At 45.1% G+C, this 12,760-nt stretch overlaps 17 non-coding genes across 17 annotated transcripts; 8 read left to right on the forward strand and 9 right to left on the reverse strand.

Moving 5' to 3' along the window:
• Positions 1-837: 837 nt before the first annotated feature.
• LOC143415222 (5S ribosomal RNA) lies at positions 838-956 on the reverse strand. The gene has a single exon (XR_013095860.1). It is a non-coding gene; the product is annotated as a 5S ribosomal RNA (ribosomal RNA).
• A 360-nt stretch (positions 957-1,316) lies between these two features.
• On the forward strand, positions 1,317-1,435 carry LOC143415324 (5S ribosomal RNA). Its single transcript, XR_013095962.1, has one exon. It is a non-coding gene; the product is annotated as a 5S ribosomal RNA (ribosomal RNA).
• Positions 1,436-2,281: 846 nt separating this feature from the next.
• On the reverse strand, positions 2,282-2,400 carry LOC143415223 (5S ribosomal RNA). Its single transcript, XR_013095861.1, has one exon. It is a non-coding gene; the product is annotated as a 5S ribosomal RNA (ribosomal RNA).
• A 360-nt stretch (positions 2,401-2,760) lies between these two features.
• Positions 2,761-2,879, forward strand: LOC143415325 (5S ribosomal RNA). The gene has a single exon (XR_013095963.1). It is a non-coding gene; the product is annotated as a 5S ribosomal RNA (ribosomal RNA).
• An 846-nt stretch (positions 2,880-3,725) lies between these two features.
• Positions 3,726-3,844, reverse strand: LOC143415225 (5S ribosomal RNA). The gene has a single exon (XR_013095863.1). It is a non-coding gene; the product is annotated as a 5S ribosomal RNA (ribosomal RNA).
• Positions 3,845-4,204: 360 nt separating this feature from the next.
• LOC143415284 (5S ribosomal RNA) lies at positions 4,205-4,323 on the forward strand. Its single transcript, XR_013095922.1, has one exon. It is a non-coding gene; the product is annotated as a 5S ribosomal RNA (ribosomal RNA).
• Positions 4,324-5,169: 846 nt separating this feature from the next.
• LOC143415227 (5S ribosomal RNA) lies at positions 5,170-5,288 on the reverse strand. Its single transcript, XR_013095864.1, has one exon. It is a non-coding gene; the product is annotated as a 5S ribosomal RNA (ribosomal RNA).
• Positions 5,289-5,648: 360 nt separating this feature from the next.
• LOC143415326 (5S ribosomal RNA) lies at positions 5,649-5,767 on the forward strand. Its single transcript, XR_013095964.1, has one exon. It is a non-coding gene; the product is annotated as a 5S ribosomal RNA (ribosomal RNA).
• Positions 5,768-6,613: 846 nt separating this feature from the next.
• LOC143415228 (5S ribosomal RNA) lies at positions 6,614-6,732 on the reverse strand. Its single transcript, XR_013095865.1, has one exon. It is a non-coding gene; the product is annotated as a 5S ribosomal RNA (ribosomal RNA).
• A 360-nt stretch (positions 6,733-7,092) lies between these two features.
• LOC143415285 (5S ribosomal RNA) lies at positions 7,093-7,211 on the forward strand. The gene has a single exon (XR_013095923.1). It is a non-coding gene; the product is annotated as a 5S ribosomal RNA (ribosomal RNA).
• Positions 7,212-8,057: 846 nt separating this feature from the next.
• Positions 8,058-8,176, reverse strand: LOC143415229 (5S ribosomal RNA). Its single transcript, XR_013095866.1, has one exon. It is a non-coding gene; the product is annotated as a 5S ribosomal RNA (ribosomal RNA).
• A 360-nt stretch (positions 8,177-8,536) lies between these two features.
• LOC143415327 (5S ribosomal RNA) lies at positions 8,537-8,655 on the forward strand. Its single transcript, XR_013095965.1, has one exon. It is a non-coding gene; the product is annotated as a 5S ribosomal RNA (ribosomal RNA).
• Positions 8,656-9,501: 846 nt separating this feature from the next.
• LOC143415230 (5S ribosomal RNA) lies at positions 9,502-9,620 on the reverse strand. The gene has a single exon (XR_013095867.1). It is a non-coding gene; the product is annotated as a 5S ribosomal RNA (ribosomal RNA).
• A 360-nt stretch (positions 9,621-9,980) lies between these two features.
• Positions 9,981-10,099, forward strand: LOC143415328 (5S ribosomal RNA). The gene has a single exon (XR_013095966.1). It is a non-coding gene; the product is annotated as a 5S ribosomal RNA (ribosomal RNA).
• An 846-nt stretch (positions 10,100-10,945) lies between these two features.
• Positions 10,946-11,064, reverse strand: LOC143415231 (5S ribosomal RNA). Its single transcript, XR_013095869.1, has one exon. It is a non-coding gene; the product is annotated as a 5S ribosomal RNA (ribosomal RNA).
• Positions 11,065-11,424: 360 nt separating this feature from the next.
• On the forward strand, positions 11,425-11,543 carry LOC143415329 (5S ribosomal RNA). The gene has a single exon (XR_013095967.1). It is a non-coding gene; the product is annotated as a 5S ribosomal RNA (ribosomal RNA).
• Positions 11,544-12,389: 846 nt separating this feature from the next.
• Positions 12,390-12,508, reverse strand: LOC143415232 (5S ribosomal RNA). The gene has a single exon (XR_013095870.1). It is a non-coding gene; the product is annotated as a 5S ribosomal RNA (ribosomal RNA).
• Between the last annotated feature and the right edge of the window lie 252 nt (positions 12,509-12,760).

A 12,760-nucleotide genomic window follows, 5' to 3' on the forward strand; every position in this document is an offset into this window, starting at 1 on the left:
CAACACACAAATGACAGTTTAAATGTTGAAACGGATGTGAGGCACTCTTTAAGCTCATTTTCCAATAGGATGGTTAGTGAGTCTTGCGCAAAGAGCTCTTCCGCTCATGTAGTAATGTCAAATTCTTCAAGCGTTACATCAATATCTCTCTACATGCACAGAGCACCGGTAGATGTTTTTGTGCAAAGACTCACAATTGTTTATGACGTGAATATTGCAGCATTAAGTATGCATTATAACTGTGTTGTCATGTGCAGCTATTAAAAAAAGTAGAAACTAATCAATATGCTTCACTCTAAATTGTTTTTTAAATCCCAATAAATGGGTTACAGTATCTACATGAACCCCGTTGTCGAGGAAGCCTCTCACTTACGGCCATACCAGCCTGTTCTCATCTGATCTCTGAAGCTAAGCAGGGGCGGTCCTGCATAGTAGCGTCACCTTCACCTTGCTCCGTGTTAGAAACTCCATGATATCGTGTTCCCTGCTCAGGGTAGCACACTGATGCGCATTTATTCAGTACTCTTCGGGACCGCAGTCGGCAGCCAATAAGAGTTCAAACTGGTTGCACATGGGTGTCAGGTTGACACTGCGCCCGCTGCAAACTACAAGGTTAACAAGTTCCTCTCGACTGAGGCCAGACGGACTAGCCACAGAGATTTTGTACATTTACAGAATAAATAAGTTTGTGTATTTCCTAAATATTTGGTTGTTGTTGTTTTTTTGTTTTGCACAAAAGCGAAATGCAATGAGGAGCGTTGTCATGAAGCTTTTCCTGAAGCTGCCTCCACTGAGTGAGCAGCGGCGCCCTCTGCAGTTTGTGTGTGGAAGTGCAAAAGCTTACAGCACCTGGTATTCCCAGGCGGTCTCCCATCCAAGTACTGACCAGGCCCGACCCTGCTTAGCTTCCGAGATCAGACGAGATCGGGCGTGTTCAGGGTGGTATGGCCGTAAGCGAGAGAAGCCGGCTATAAAAGACCTTTTATACTTGGCAAATGTCACGCACTTTAAAATATAGTATTGTGCTAAGCTTCACATGTTACAGGGAAAACATGCAAACCTTTTTTGCGAACTGCAGCTTCAACGCTGAGCTGCAAAAATGCTTTTCCCGCGGTAACGTCACCATAATAACACATGTTCGTTTCTCACAGCACAGTGTTAAAGTGACACAGAGCACACAGTGTGTTAGGACCATTTGGAAGTGCAACATTTTTGTGCTTTGGACAATTCAACTTATATACAGGACATTAAAAAAACGTAAGCATGACTGTGTCATCACAGCATGTATAAAGAGGCTGTTTGTGAAGCAGTCCCTCGCTTACGGCCACGCCACCCTTAACGCGCCCGATCTCGTCTGATCTCGGAAGCCAAGCTGGGTCGGGCCTGGTCAGTACTTGGATGGGAGACCGCCTGGGAATACCAGGTGCCGTAAGCTTTTGCACTTCAACACACAAATGACAGTTTAAATGTTGAAACGGATGTGAGGCACTCTTTAAGCTCATTTTCCAATAGGATGGTTAGTGAGTCTTGCGCAAAGAGCTCTTCCGCTCATGTAGTAATGTCAAATTCTTCAAGCGTTACATCAATATCTCTCTACATGCACAGAGCACCTGTAGATGTTTTTGTGCAAAGACTCACAATTGTTTATGACGTGAATATTGCAGCATTAAGTATGCATTATAACTGTGTTGTCATGTGCAGCTATTAAAAAAAGTAGAAACTAATCAATATGCTTCACTCTAAATTGTTTTTTAAATCCCAATAAATGGGTTACAGTATCTACATGAACCCCGTTGTCGAGGAAGCCTCTCACTTACGGCCATACCAGCCTGTTCTCATCTGATCTCTGAAGCTAAGCAGGGGCGGTCCTGCATAGTAGCGTCACCTTCACCTTGCTCCGTGTTAGAAACTCCATGATATCGTGTTCCCTGCTCAGGGTAGCACACTGATGCGCATTTATTCAGTACTCTTCGGGACCGCAGTCGGCAGCCAATAAGAGTTCAAACTGGTTGCACATGGGTGTCAGGTTGACACTGCGCCCGCTGCAAACTACAAGGTTAACAAGTTCCTCTCGACTGAGGCCAGACGGACTAGCCACAGAGATTTTGTACATTTACAGAATAAATAAGTTTGTGTATTTCCTAAATATTTGGTTGTTGTTGTTTTTTTGTTTTGCACAAAAGCGAAATGCAATGAGGAGCGTTGTCATGAAGCTTTTCCTGAAGCTGCCTCCACTGAGTGAGCAGCGGCGCCCTCTGCAGTTTGTGTGTGGAAGTGCAAAAGCTTACAGCACCTGGTATTCCCAGGCGGTCTCCCATCCAAGTACTGACCAGGCCCGACCCTGCTTAGCTTCCGAGATCAGACGAGATCGGGCGTGTTCAGGGTGGTATGGCCGTAAGCGAGAGAAGCCGGCTATAAAAGACCTTTTATACTTGGCAAATGTCACGCACTTTAAAATATAGTATTGTGCTAAGCTTCACATGTTACAGGGAAAACATGCAAACCTTTTTTGCGAACTGCAGCTTCAACGCTGAGCTGCAAAAATGCTTTTCCCGCGGTAACGTCACCATAATAACACATGTTCGTTTCTCACAGCACAGTGTTAAAGTGACACAGAGCACACAGTGTGTTAGGACCATTTGGAAGTGCAACATTTTTGTGCTTTGGACAATTCAACTTATATACAGGACATTAAAAAAACGTAAGCATGACTGTGTCATCACAGCATGTATAAAGAGGCTGTTTGTGAAGCAGTCTCTCGCTTACGGCCACGCCACCCTTAACGCGCCCGATCTCGTCTGATCTCGGAAGCCAAGCTGGGTCGGGCCTGGTCAGTACTTGGATGGGAGACCGCCTGGGAATACCAGGTGCCGTAAGCTTTTGCACTTCAACACACAAATGACAGTTTAAATGTTGAAACGGATGTGAGGCACTCTTTAAGCTCATTTTCCAATAGGATGGTTAGTGAGTCTTGCGCAAAGAGCTCTTCCGCTCATGTAGTAATGTCAAATTCTTCAAGCGTTACATCAATATCTCTCTACATGCACAGAGCACCGGTAGATGTTTTTGTGCAAAGACTCACAATTGTTTATGACGTGAATATTGCAGCATTAAGTATGCATTATAACTGTGTTGTCATGTGCAGCTATTAAAAAAAGTAGAAACTAATCAATATGCTTCACTCTAAATTGTTTTTTAAATCCCAATAAATGGGTTACAGTATCTACATGAACCCCGTTGTCGAGGAAGCCTCTCACTTACGGCCATACCAGCCTGTTCTCATCTGATCTCTGAAGCTAAGCAGGGGCGGTCCTGCATAGTAGCGTCACCTTCACCTTGCTCCGTGTTAGAAACTCCATGATATCGTGTTCCCTGCTCAGGGTAGCACACTGATGCGCATTTATTCAGTACTCTTCGGGACCGCAGTCGGCAGCCAATAAGAGTTCAAACTGGTTGCACATGGGTGTCAGGTTGACACTGCGCCCGCTGCAAACTACAAGGTTAACAAGTTCCTCTCGACTGAGGCCAGACGGACTAGCCACAGAGATTTTGTACATTTACAGAATAAATAAGTTTGTGTATTTCCTAAATATTTGGTTGTTGTTGTTTTTTTGTTTTGCACAAAAGCGAAATGCAATGAGGAGCGTTGTCATGAAGCTTTTCCTGAAGCTGCCTCCACTGAGTGAGCAGCGGCGCCCTCTGCAGTTTGTGTGTGGAAGTGCAAAAGCTTACAGCACCTGGTATTCCCAGGCGGTCTCCCATCCAAGTACTGACCAGGCCCGACCCTGCTTAGCTTCCGAGATCAGACGAGATCGGGCGTGTTCAGGGTGGTATGGCCGTAAGCGAGAGAAGCCGGCTATAAAAGACCTTTTATACTTGGCAAATGTCACGCACTTTAAAATATAGTATTGTGCTAAGCTTCACATGTTACAGGGAAAACATGCAAACCTTTTTTGCGAACTCCAGCTTCAACGCTGAGCTGCAAAAATGCTTTTCCCGCGGTAACGTCACCATAATAACACATGTTCGTTTCTCACAGCACAGTGTTAAAGTGACACAGAGCACACAGTGTGTTAGGACCATTTGGAAGTGCAACATTTTTGTGCTTTGGACAATTCAACTTATATACAGGACATTAAAAAAACGTAAGCATGACTGTGTCATCACAGCATGTATAAAGAGGCTGTTTGTGAAGCAGTCCCTCGCTTACGGCCACGCCACCCTGAACACTCCCGATCTCGTCTGATCTCGGAAGCCAAGCTGGGTCGGGCCTGGTCAGTACTTGGATGGGAGACCGCCTGGGAATACCAGGTGCCGTAAGCTTTTGCACTTCAACACACAAATGACAGTTTAAATGTTGAAACGGATGTGAGGCACTCTTTAAGCTCATTTTCCAATAGGATGGTTAGTGAGTCTTGCGCAAAGAGCTCTTCCGCTTATGTAGTAATGTCAAATTCTTCAAGCGTTACATCAATATCTCTCTACATGCACAGAGCACCTGTAGATGTTTTTGTGCAAAGACTCACAATTGTTTATGACGTGAATATTGCAGCATTAAGTATGCATTATAACTGTGTTGTCATGTGCAGCTATTAAAAAAAGTAGAAACTAATCAATATGCTTCACTCTAAATTGTTTTTTAAATCCCAATAAATGGGTTACAGTATCTACATGAACCCCGTTGTCGAGGAAGCCTCTCACTTACGGCCATACCAGCCTGTTCTCATCTGATCTCTGAAGCTAAGCAGGGGCGGTCCTGCATAGTAGCGTCACCTTCACCTTGCTCCGTGTTAGAAACTCCATGATATCGTGTTCCCTGCTCAGGGTAGCACACTGATGCGCATTTATTCAGTACTCTTCGGGACCGCAGTCGGCAGCCAATAAGAGTTCAAACTGGTTGCACATGGGTGTCAGGTTGACACTGCGCCCGCTGCAAACTACAAGGTTAACAAGTTCCTCTCGACTGAGGCCAGACGGACTAGCCACAGAGATTTTGTACATTTACAGAATAAATAAGTTTGTGTATTTCCTAAATATTTGGTTGTTGTTGTTTTTTTGTTTTGCACAAAAGCGAAATGCAATGAGGAGCGTTGTCATGAAGCTTTTCCTGAAGCTGCCTCCACTGAGTGAGCAGCGGCGCCCTCTGCAGTTTGTGTGTGGAAGTGCAAAAGCTTACAGCACCTGGTATTCCCAGGCGGTCTCCCATCCAAGTACTGACCAGGCCCGACCCTGCTTAGCTTCCGAGATCAGACGAGATCGGGCGTGTTCAGGGTGGTATGGCCGTAAGCGAGAGAAGCCGGCTATAAAAGACCTTTTATACTTGGCAAATGTCACGCACTTTAAAATATAGTATTGTGCTAAGCTTCACATGTTACAGGGAAAACATGCAAACCTTTTTTGCGAACTGCAGCTTCAACGCTGAGCTGCAAAAATGCTTTTCCCGCGGTAACGTCACCATAATAACACATGTTCGTTTCTCACAGCACAGTGTTAAAGTGACACAGAGCACACAGTGTGTTAGGACCATTTGGAAGTGCAACATTTTTGTGCTTTGGACAATTCAACTTATATACAGGACATTAAAAAAACGTAAGCATGACTGTGTCATCACAGCATGTATAAAGAGGCTGTTTGTGAAGCAGTCTCTCGCTTACGGCCACGCCACCCTTAACGCGCCCGATCTCGTCTGATCTCGGAAGCCAAGCTGGGTCGGGCCTGGTCAGTACTTGGATGGGAGACCGCCTGGGAATACCAGGTGCCGTAAGCTTTTGCACTTCAACACACAAATGACAGTTTAAATGTTGAAACGGATGTGAGGCACTCTTTAAGCTCATTTTCCAATAGGATGGTTAGTGAGTCTTGCGCAAAGAGCTCTTCCGCTCATGTAGTAATGTCAAATTCTTCAAGCGTTACATCAATATCTCTCTACATGCACAGAGCACCGGTAGATGTTTTTGTGCAAAGACTCACAATTGTTTATGACGTGAATATTGCAGCATTAAGTATGCATTATAACTGTGTTGTCATGTGCAGCTATTAAAAAAAGTAGAAACTAATCAATATGCTTCACTCTAAATTGTTTTTTAAATCCCAATAAATGGGTTACAGTATCTACATGAACCCCGTTGTCGAGGAAGCCTCTCACTTACGGCCATACCAGCCTGTTCTCATCTGATCTCTGAAGCTAAGCAGGGGCGGTCCTGCATAGTAGCGTCACCTTCACCTTGCTCCGTGTTAGAAACTCCATGATATCGTGTTCCCTGCTCAGGGTAGCACACTGATGCGCATTTATTCAGTACTCTTCGGGACCGCAGTCGGCAGCCAATAAGAGTTCAAACTGGTTGCACATGGGTGTCAGGTTGACACTGCGCCCGCTGCAAACTACAAGGTTAACAAGTTCCTCTCGACTGAGGCCAGACGGACTAGCCACAGAGATTTTGTACATTTACAGAATAAATAAGTTTGTGTATTTCCTAAATATTTGGTTGTTGTTGTTTTTTTGTTTTGCACAAAAGCGAAATGCAATGAGGAGCGTTGTCATGAAGCTTTTCCTGAAGCTGCCTCCACTGAGTGAGCAGCGGCGCCCTCTGCAGTTTGTGTGTGGAAGTGCAAAAGCTTACAGCACCTGGTATTCCCAGGCGGTCTCCCATCCAAGTACTGACCAGGCCCGACCCTGCTTAGCTTCCGAGATCAGACGAGATCGGGCGTGTTCAGGGTGGTATGGCCGTAAGCGAGAGAAGCCGGCTATAAAAGACCTTTTATACTTGGCAAATGTCACGCACTTTAAAATATAGTATTGTGCTAAGCTTCACATGTTACAGGGAAAACATGCAAACCTTTTTTGCGAACTCCAGCTTCAACGCTGAGCTGCAAAAATGCTTTTCCCGCGGTAACGTCACCATAATAACACATGTTCGTTTCTCACAGCACAGTGTTAAAGTGACACAGAGCACACAGTGTGTTAGGACCATTTGGAAGTGCAACATTTTTGTGCTTTGGACAATTCAACTTATATACAGGACATTAAAAAAACGTAAGCATGACTGTGTCATCACAGCATGTATAAAGAGGCTGTTTGTGAAGCAGTCCCTCGCTTACGGCCACGCCACCCTGAACACTCCCGATCTCGTCTGATCTCGGAAGCCAAGCTGGGTCGGGCCTGGTCAGTACTTGGATGGGAGACCGCCTGGGAATACCAGGTGCCGTAAGCTTTTGCACTTCAACACACAAATGACAGTTTAAATGTTGAAACGGATGTGAGGCACTCTTTAAGCTCATTTTCCAATAGGATGGTTAGTGAGTCTTGCGCAAAGAGCTCTTCCGCTTATGTAGTAATGTCAAATTCTTCAAGCGTTACATCAATATCTCTCTACATGCACAGAGCACCTGTAGATGTTTTTGTGCAAAGACTCACAATTGTTTATGACGTGAATATTGCAGCATTAAGTATGCATTATAACTGTGTTGTCATGTGCAGCTATTAAAAAAAGTAGAAACTAATCAATATGCTTCACTCTAAATTGTTTTTTAAATCCCAATAAATGGGTTACAGTATCTACATGAACCCCGTTGTCGAGGAAGCCTCTCACTTACGGCCATACCAGCCTGTTCTCATCTGATCTCTGAAGCTAAGCAGGGGCGGTCCTGCATAGTAGCGTCACCTTCACCTTGCTCCGTGTTAGAAACTCCATGATATCGTGTTCCCTGCTCAGGGTAGCACACTGATGCGCATTTATTCAGTACTCTTCGGGACCGCAGTCGGCAGCCAATAAGAGTTCAAACTGGTTGCACATGGGTGTCAGGTTGACACTGCGCCCGCTGCAAACTACAAGGTTAACAAGTTCCTCTCGACTGAGGCCAGACGGACTAGCCACAGAGATTTTGTACATTTACAGAATAAATAAGTTTGTGTATTTCCTAAATATTTGGTTGTTGTTGTTTTTTTGTTTTGCACAAAAGCGAAATGCAATGAGGAGCGTTGTCATGAAGCTTTTCCTGAAGCTGCCTCCACTGAGTGAGCAGCGGCGCCCTCTGCAGTTTGTGTGTGGAAGTGCAAAAGCTTACAGCACCTGGTATTCCCAGGCGGTCTCCCATCCAAGTACTGACCAGGCCCGACCCTGCTTAGCTTCCGAGATCAGACGAGATCGGGCGTGTTCAGGGTGGTATGGCCGTAAGCGAGAGAAGCCGGCTATAAAAGACCTTTTATACTTGGCAAATGTCACGCACTTTAAAATATAGTATTGTGCTAAGCTTCACATGTTACAGGGAAAACATGCAAACCTTTTTTGCGAACTGCAGCTTCAACGCTGAGCTGCAAAAATGCTTTTCCCGCGGTAACGTCACCATAATAACACATGTTCGTTTCTCACAGCACAGTGTTAAAGTGACACAGAGCACACAGTGTGTTAGGACCATTTGGAAGTGCAACATTTTTGTGCTTTGGACAATTCAACTTATATACAGGACATTAAAAAAACGTAAGCATGACTGTGTCATCACAGCATGTATAAAGAGGCTGTTTGTGAAGCAGTCCCTCGCTTACGGCCACGCCACCCTTAACGCGCCCGATCTCGTCTGATCTCGGAAGCCAAGCTGGGTCGGGCCTGGTCAGTACTTGGATGGGAGACCGCCTGGGAATACCAGGTGCCGTAAGCTTTTGCACTTCAACACACAAATGACAGTTTAAATGTTGAAACGGATGTGAGGCACTCTTTAAGCTCATTTTCCAATAGGATGGTTAGTGAGTCTTGCGCAAAGAGCTCTTCCGCTCATGTAGTAATGTCAAATTCTTCAAGCGTTACATCAATATCTCTCTACATGCACAGAGCACCTGTAGATGTTTTTGTGCAAAGACTCACAATTGTTTATGACGTGAATATTGCAGCATTAAGTATGCATTATAACTGTGTTGTCATGTGCAGCTATTAAAAAAAGTAGAAACTAATCAATATGCTTCACTCTAAATTGTTTTTTAAATCCCAATAAATGGGTTACAGTATCTACATGAACCCCGTTGTCGAGGAAGCCTCTCACTTACGGCCATACCAGCCTGTTCTCATCTGATCTCTGAAGCTAAGCAGGGGCGGTCCTGCATAGTAGCGTCACCTTCACCTTGCTCCGTGTTAGAAACTCCATGATATCGTGTTCCCTGCTCAGGGTAGCACACTGATGCGCATTTATTCAGTACTCTTCGGGACCGCAGTCGGCAGCCAATAAGAGTTCAAACTGGTTGCACATGGGTGTCAGGTTGACACTGCGCCCGCTGCAAACTACAAGGTTAACAAGTTCCTCTCGACTGAGGCCAGACGGACTAGCCACAGAGATTTTGTACATTTACAGAATAAATAAGTTTGTGTATTTCCTAAATATTTGGTTGTTGTTGTTTTTTTGTTTTGCACAAAAGCGAAATGCAATGAGGAGCGTTGTCATGAAGCTTTTCCTGAAGCTGCCTCCACTGAGTGAGCAGCGGCGCCCTCTGCAGTTTGTGTGTGGAAGTGCAAAAGCTTACAGCACCTGGTATTCCCAGGCGGTCTCCCATCCAAGTACTGACCAGGCCCGACCCTGCTTAGCTTCCGAGATCAGACGAGATCGGGCGTGTTCAGGGTGGTATGGCCGTAAGCGAGAGAAGCCGGCTATAAAAGACCTTTTATACTTGGCAAATGTCACGCACTTTAAAATATAGTATTGTGCTAAGCTTCACATGTTACAGGGAAAACATGCAAACCTTTTTTGCGAACTGCAGCTTCAACGCTGAGCTGCAAAAATGCTTTTCCCGCGGTAACGTCACCATAATAACACATGTTCGTTTCTCACAGCACAGTGTTAAAGTGACACAGAGCACACAGTGTGTTAGGACCATTTGGAAGTGCAACATTTTTGTGCTTTGGACAATTCAACTTATATACAGGACATTAAAAAAACGTAAGCATGACTGTGTCATCACAGCATGTATAAAGAGGCTGTTTGTGAAGCAGTCCCTCGCTTACGGCCACGCCACCCTTAACGCGCCCGATCTCGTCTGATCTCGGAAGCCAAGCTGGGTCGGGCCTGGTCAGTACTTGGATGGGAGACCGCCTGGGAATACCAGGTGCCGTAAGCTTTTGCACTTCAACACACAAATGACAGTTTAAATGTTGAAACGGATGTGAGGCACTCTTTAAGCTCATTTTCCAATAGGATGGTTAGTGAGTCTTGCGCAAAGAGCTCTTCCGCTCATGTAGTAATGTCAAATTCTTCAAGCGTTACATCAATATCTCTCTACATGCACAGAGCACCTGTAGATGTTTTTGTGCAAAGACTCACAATTGTTTATGACGTGAATATTGCAGCATTAAGTATGCATTATAACTGTGTTGTCATGTGCAGCTATTAAAAAAAGTAGAAACTAATCAATATGCTTCACTCTAAATTGTTTTTTAAATCCCAATAAATGGGTTACAGTATCTACATGAACCCCGTTGTCGAGGAAGCCTCTCACTTACGGCCATACCAGCCTGTTCTCATCTGATCTCTGAAGCTAAGCAGGGGCGGTCCTGCATAGTAGCGTCACCTTCACCTTGCTCCGTGTTAGAAACTCCATGATATCGTGTTCCCTGCTCAGGGTAGCACACTGATGCGCATTTATTCAGTACTCTTCGGGACCGCAGTCGGCAGCCAATAAGAGTTCAAACTGGTTGCACATGGGTGTCAGGTTGACACTGCGCCCGCTGCAAACTACAAGGTTAACAAGTTCCTCTCGACTGAGGCCAGACGGACTAGCCACAGAGATTTTGTACATTTACAGAATAAATAAGTTTGTGTATTTCCTAAATATTTGGTTGTTGTTGTTTTTTTGTTTTGCACAAAAGCGAAATGCAATGAGGAGCGTTGTCATGAAGCTTTTCCTGAAGCTGCCTCCACTGAGTGAGCAGCGGCGCCCTCTGCAGTTTGTGTGTGGAAGTGCAAAAGCTTACAGCACCTGGTATTCCCAGGCGGTCTCCCATCCAAGTACTGACCAGGCCCGACCCTGCTTAGCTTCCGAGATCAGACGAGATCGGGCGTGTTCAGGGTGGTATGGCCGTAAGCGAGAGAAGCCGGCTATAAAAGACCTTTTATACTTGGCAAATGTCACGCACTTTAAAATATAGTATTGTGCTAAGCTTCACATGTTACAGGGAAAACATGCAAACCTTTTTTGCGAACTGCAGCTTCAACGCTGAGCTGCAAAAATGCTTTTCCCGCGGTAACGTCACCATAATAACACATGTTCGTTTCTCACAGCACAGTGTTAAAGTGACACAGAGCACACAGTGTGTTAGGACCATTTGGAAGTGCAACATTTTTGTGCTTTGGACAATTCAACTTATATACAGGACATTAAAAAAACGTAAGCATGACTGTGTCATCACAGCATGTATAAAGAGGCTGTTTGTGAAGCAGTCCCTCGCTTACGGCCACGCCACCCTTAACGCGCCCGATCTCGTCTGATCTCGGAAGCCAAGCTGGGTCGGGCCTGGTCAGTACTTGGATGGGAGACCGCCTGGGAATACCAGGTGCCGTAAGCTTTTGCACTTCAACACACAAATGACAGTTTAAATGTTGAAACGGATGTGAGGCACTCTTTAAGCTCATTTTCCAATAGGATGGTTAGTGAGTCTTGCGCAAAGAGCTCTTCCGCTCATGTAGTAATGTCAAATTCTTCAAGCGTTACATCAATATCTCTCTACATGCACAGAGCACCGGTAGATGTTTTTGTGCAAAGACTCACAATTGTTTATGACGTGAATATTGCAGCATTAAGTATGCATTATAACTGTGTTGTCATGTGCAGCTATTAAAAAAAGTAGAAACTAATCAATATGCTTCACTCTAAATTGTTTTTTAAATCCCAATAAATGGGTTACAGTATCTACATGAACCCCGTTGTCGAGGAAGCCTCTCACTTACGGCCATACCAGCCTGTTCTCATCTGATCTCTGAAGCTAAGCAGGGGCGGTCCTGCATAGTAGCGTCACCTTCACCTTGCTCCGTGTTAGAAACTCCATGATATCGTGTTCCCTGCTCAGGGTAGCACACTGATGCGCATTTATTCAGTACTCTTCGGGACCGCAGTCGGCAGCCAATAAGAGTTCAAACTGGTTGCACATGGGTGTCAGGTTGACACTGCGCCCGCTGCAAACTACAAGGTTAACAAGTTCCTCTCGACTGAGGCCAGACGGACTAGCCACAGAGATTTTGTACATTTACAGAATAAATAAGTTTGTGTATTTCCTAAATATTTGGTTGTTGTTGTTTTTTTGTTTTGCACAAAAGCGAAATGCAATGAGGAGCGTTGTCATGAAGCTTTTCCTGAAGCTGCCTCCACTGAGTGAGCAGCGGCGCCCTCTGCAGTTTGTGTGTGGAAGTGCAAAAGCTTACAGCACCTGGTATTCCCAGGCGGTCTCCCATCCAAGTACTGACCAGGCCCGACCCTGCTTAGCTTCCGAGATCAGACGAGATCGGGCGTGTTCAGGGTGGTATGGCCGTAAGCGAGAGAAGCCGGCTATAAAAGACCTTTTATACTTGGCAAATGTCACGCACTTTAAAATATAGTATTGTGCTAAGCTTCACATGTTACAGGGAAAACATGCAAACCTTTTTTGCGAACTCCAGCTTCAACGCTGAGCTGCAAAAATGCTTTTCCCGCGGTAACGTCACCATAATAACACATGTTCGTTTCTCACAGCACAGTGTTAAAGTGACACAGAGCACACAGTGTGTTAGGACCATTTGGAAGTGCAAC

Source organism: Maylandia zebra, linkage group LG23 (genome assembly GCF_041146795.1).
Source record: "Maylandia zebra isolate NMK-2024a linkage group LG23, Mzebra_GT3a, whole genome shotgun sequence".
NCBI classification, from domain to species: Eukaryota; Metazoa; Chordata; class Actinopteri; order Cichliformes; family Cichlidae; genus Maylandia; species Maylandia zebra.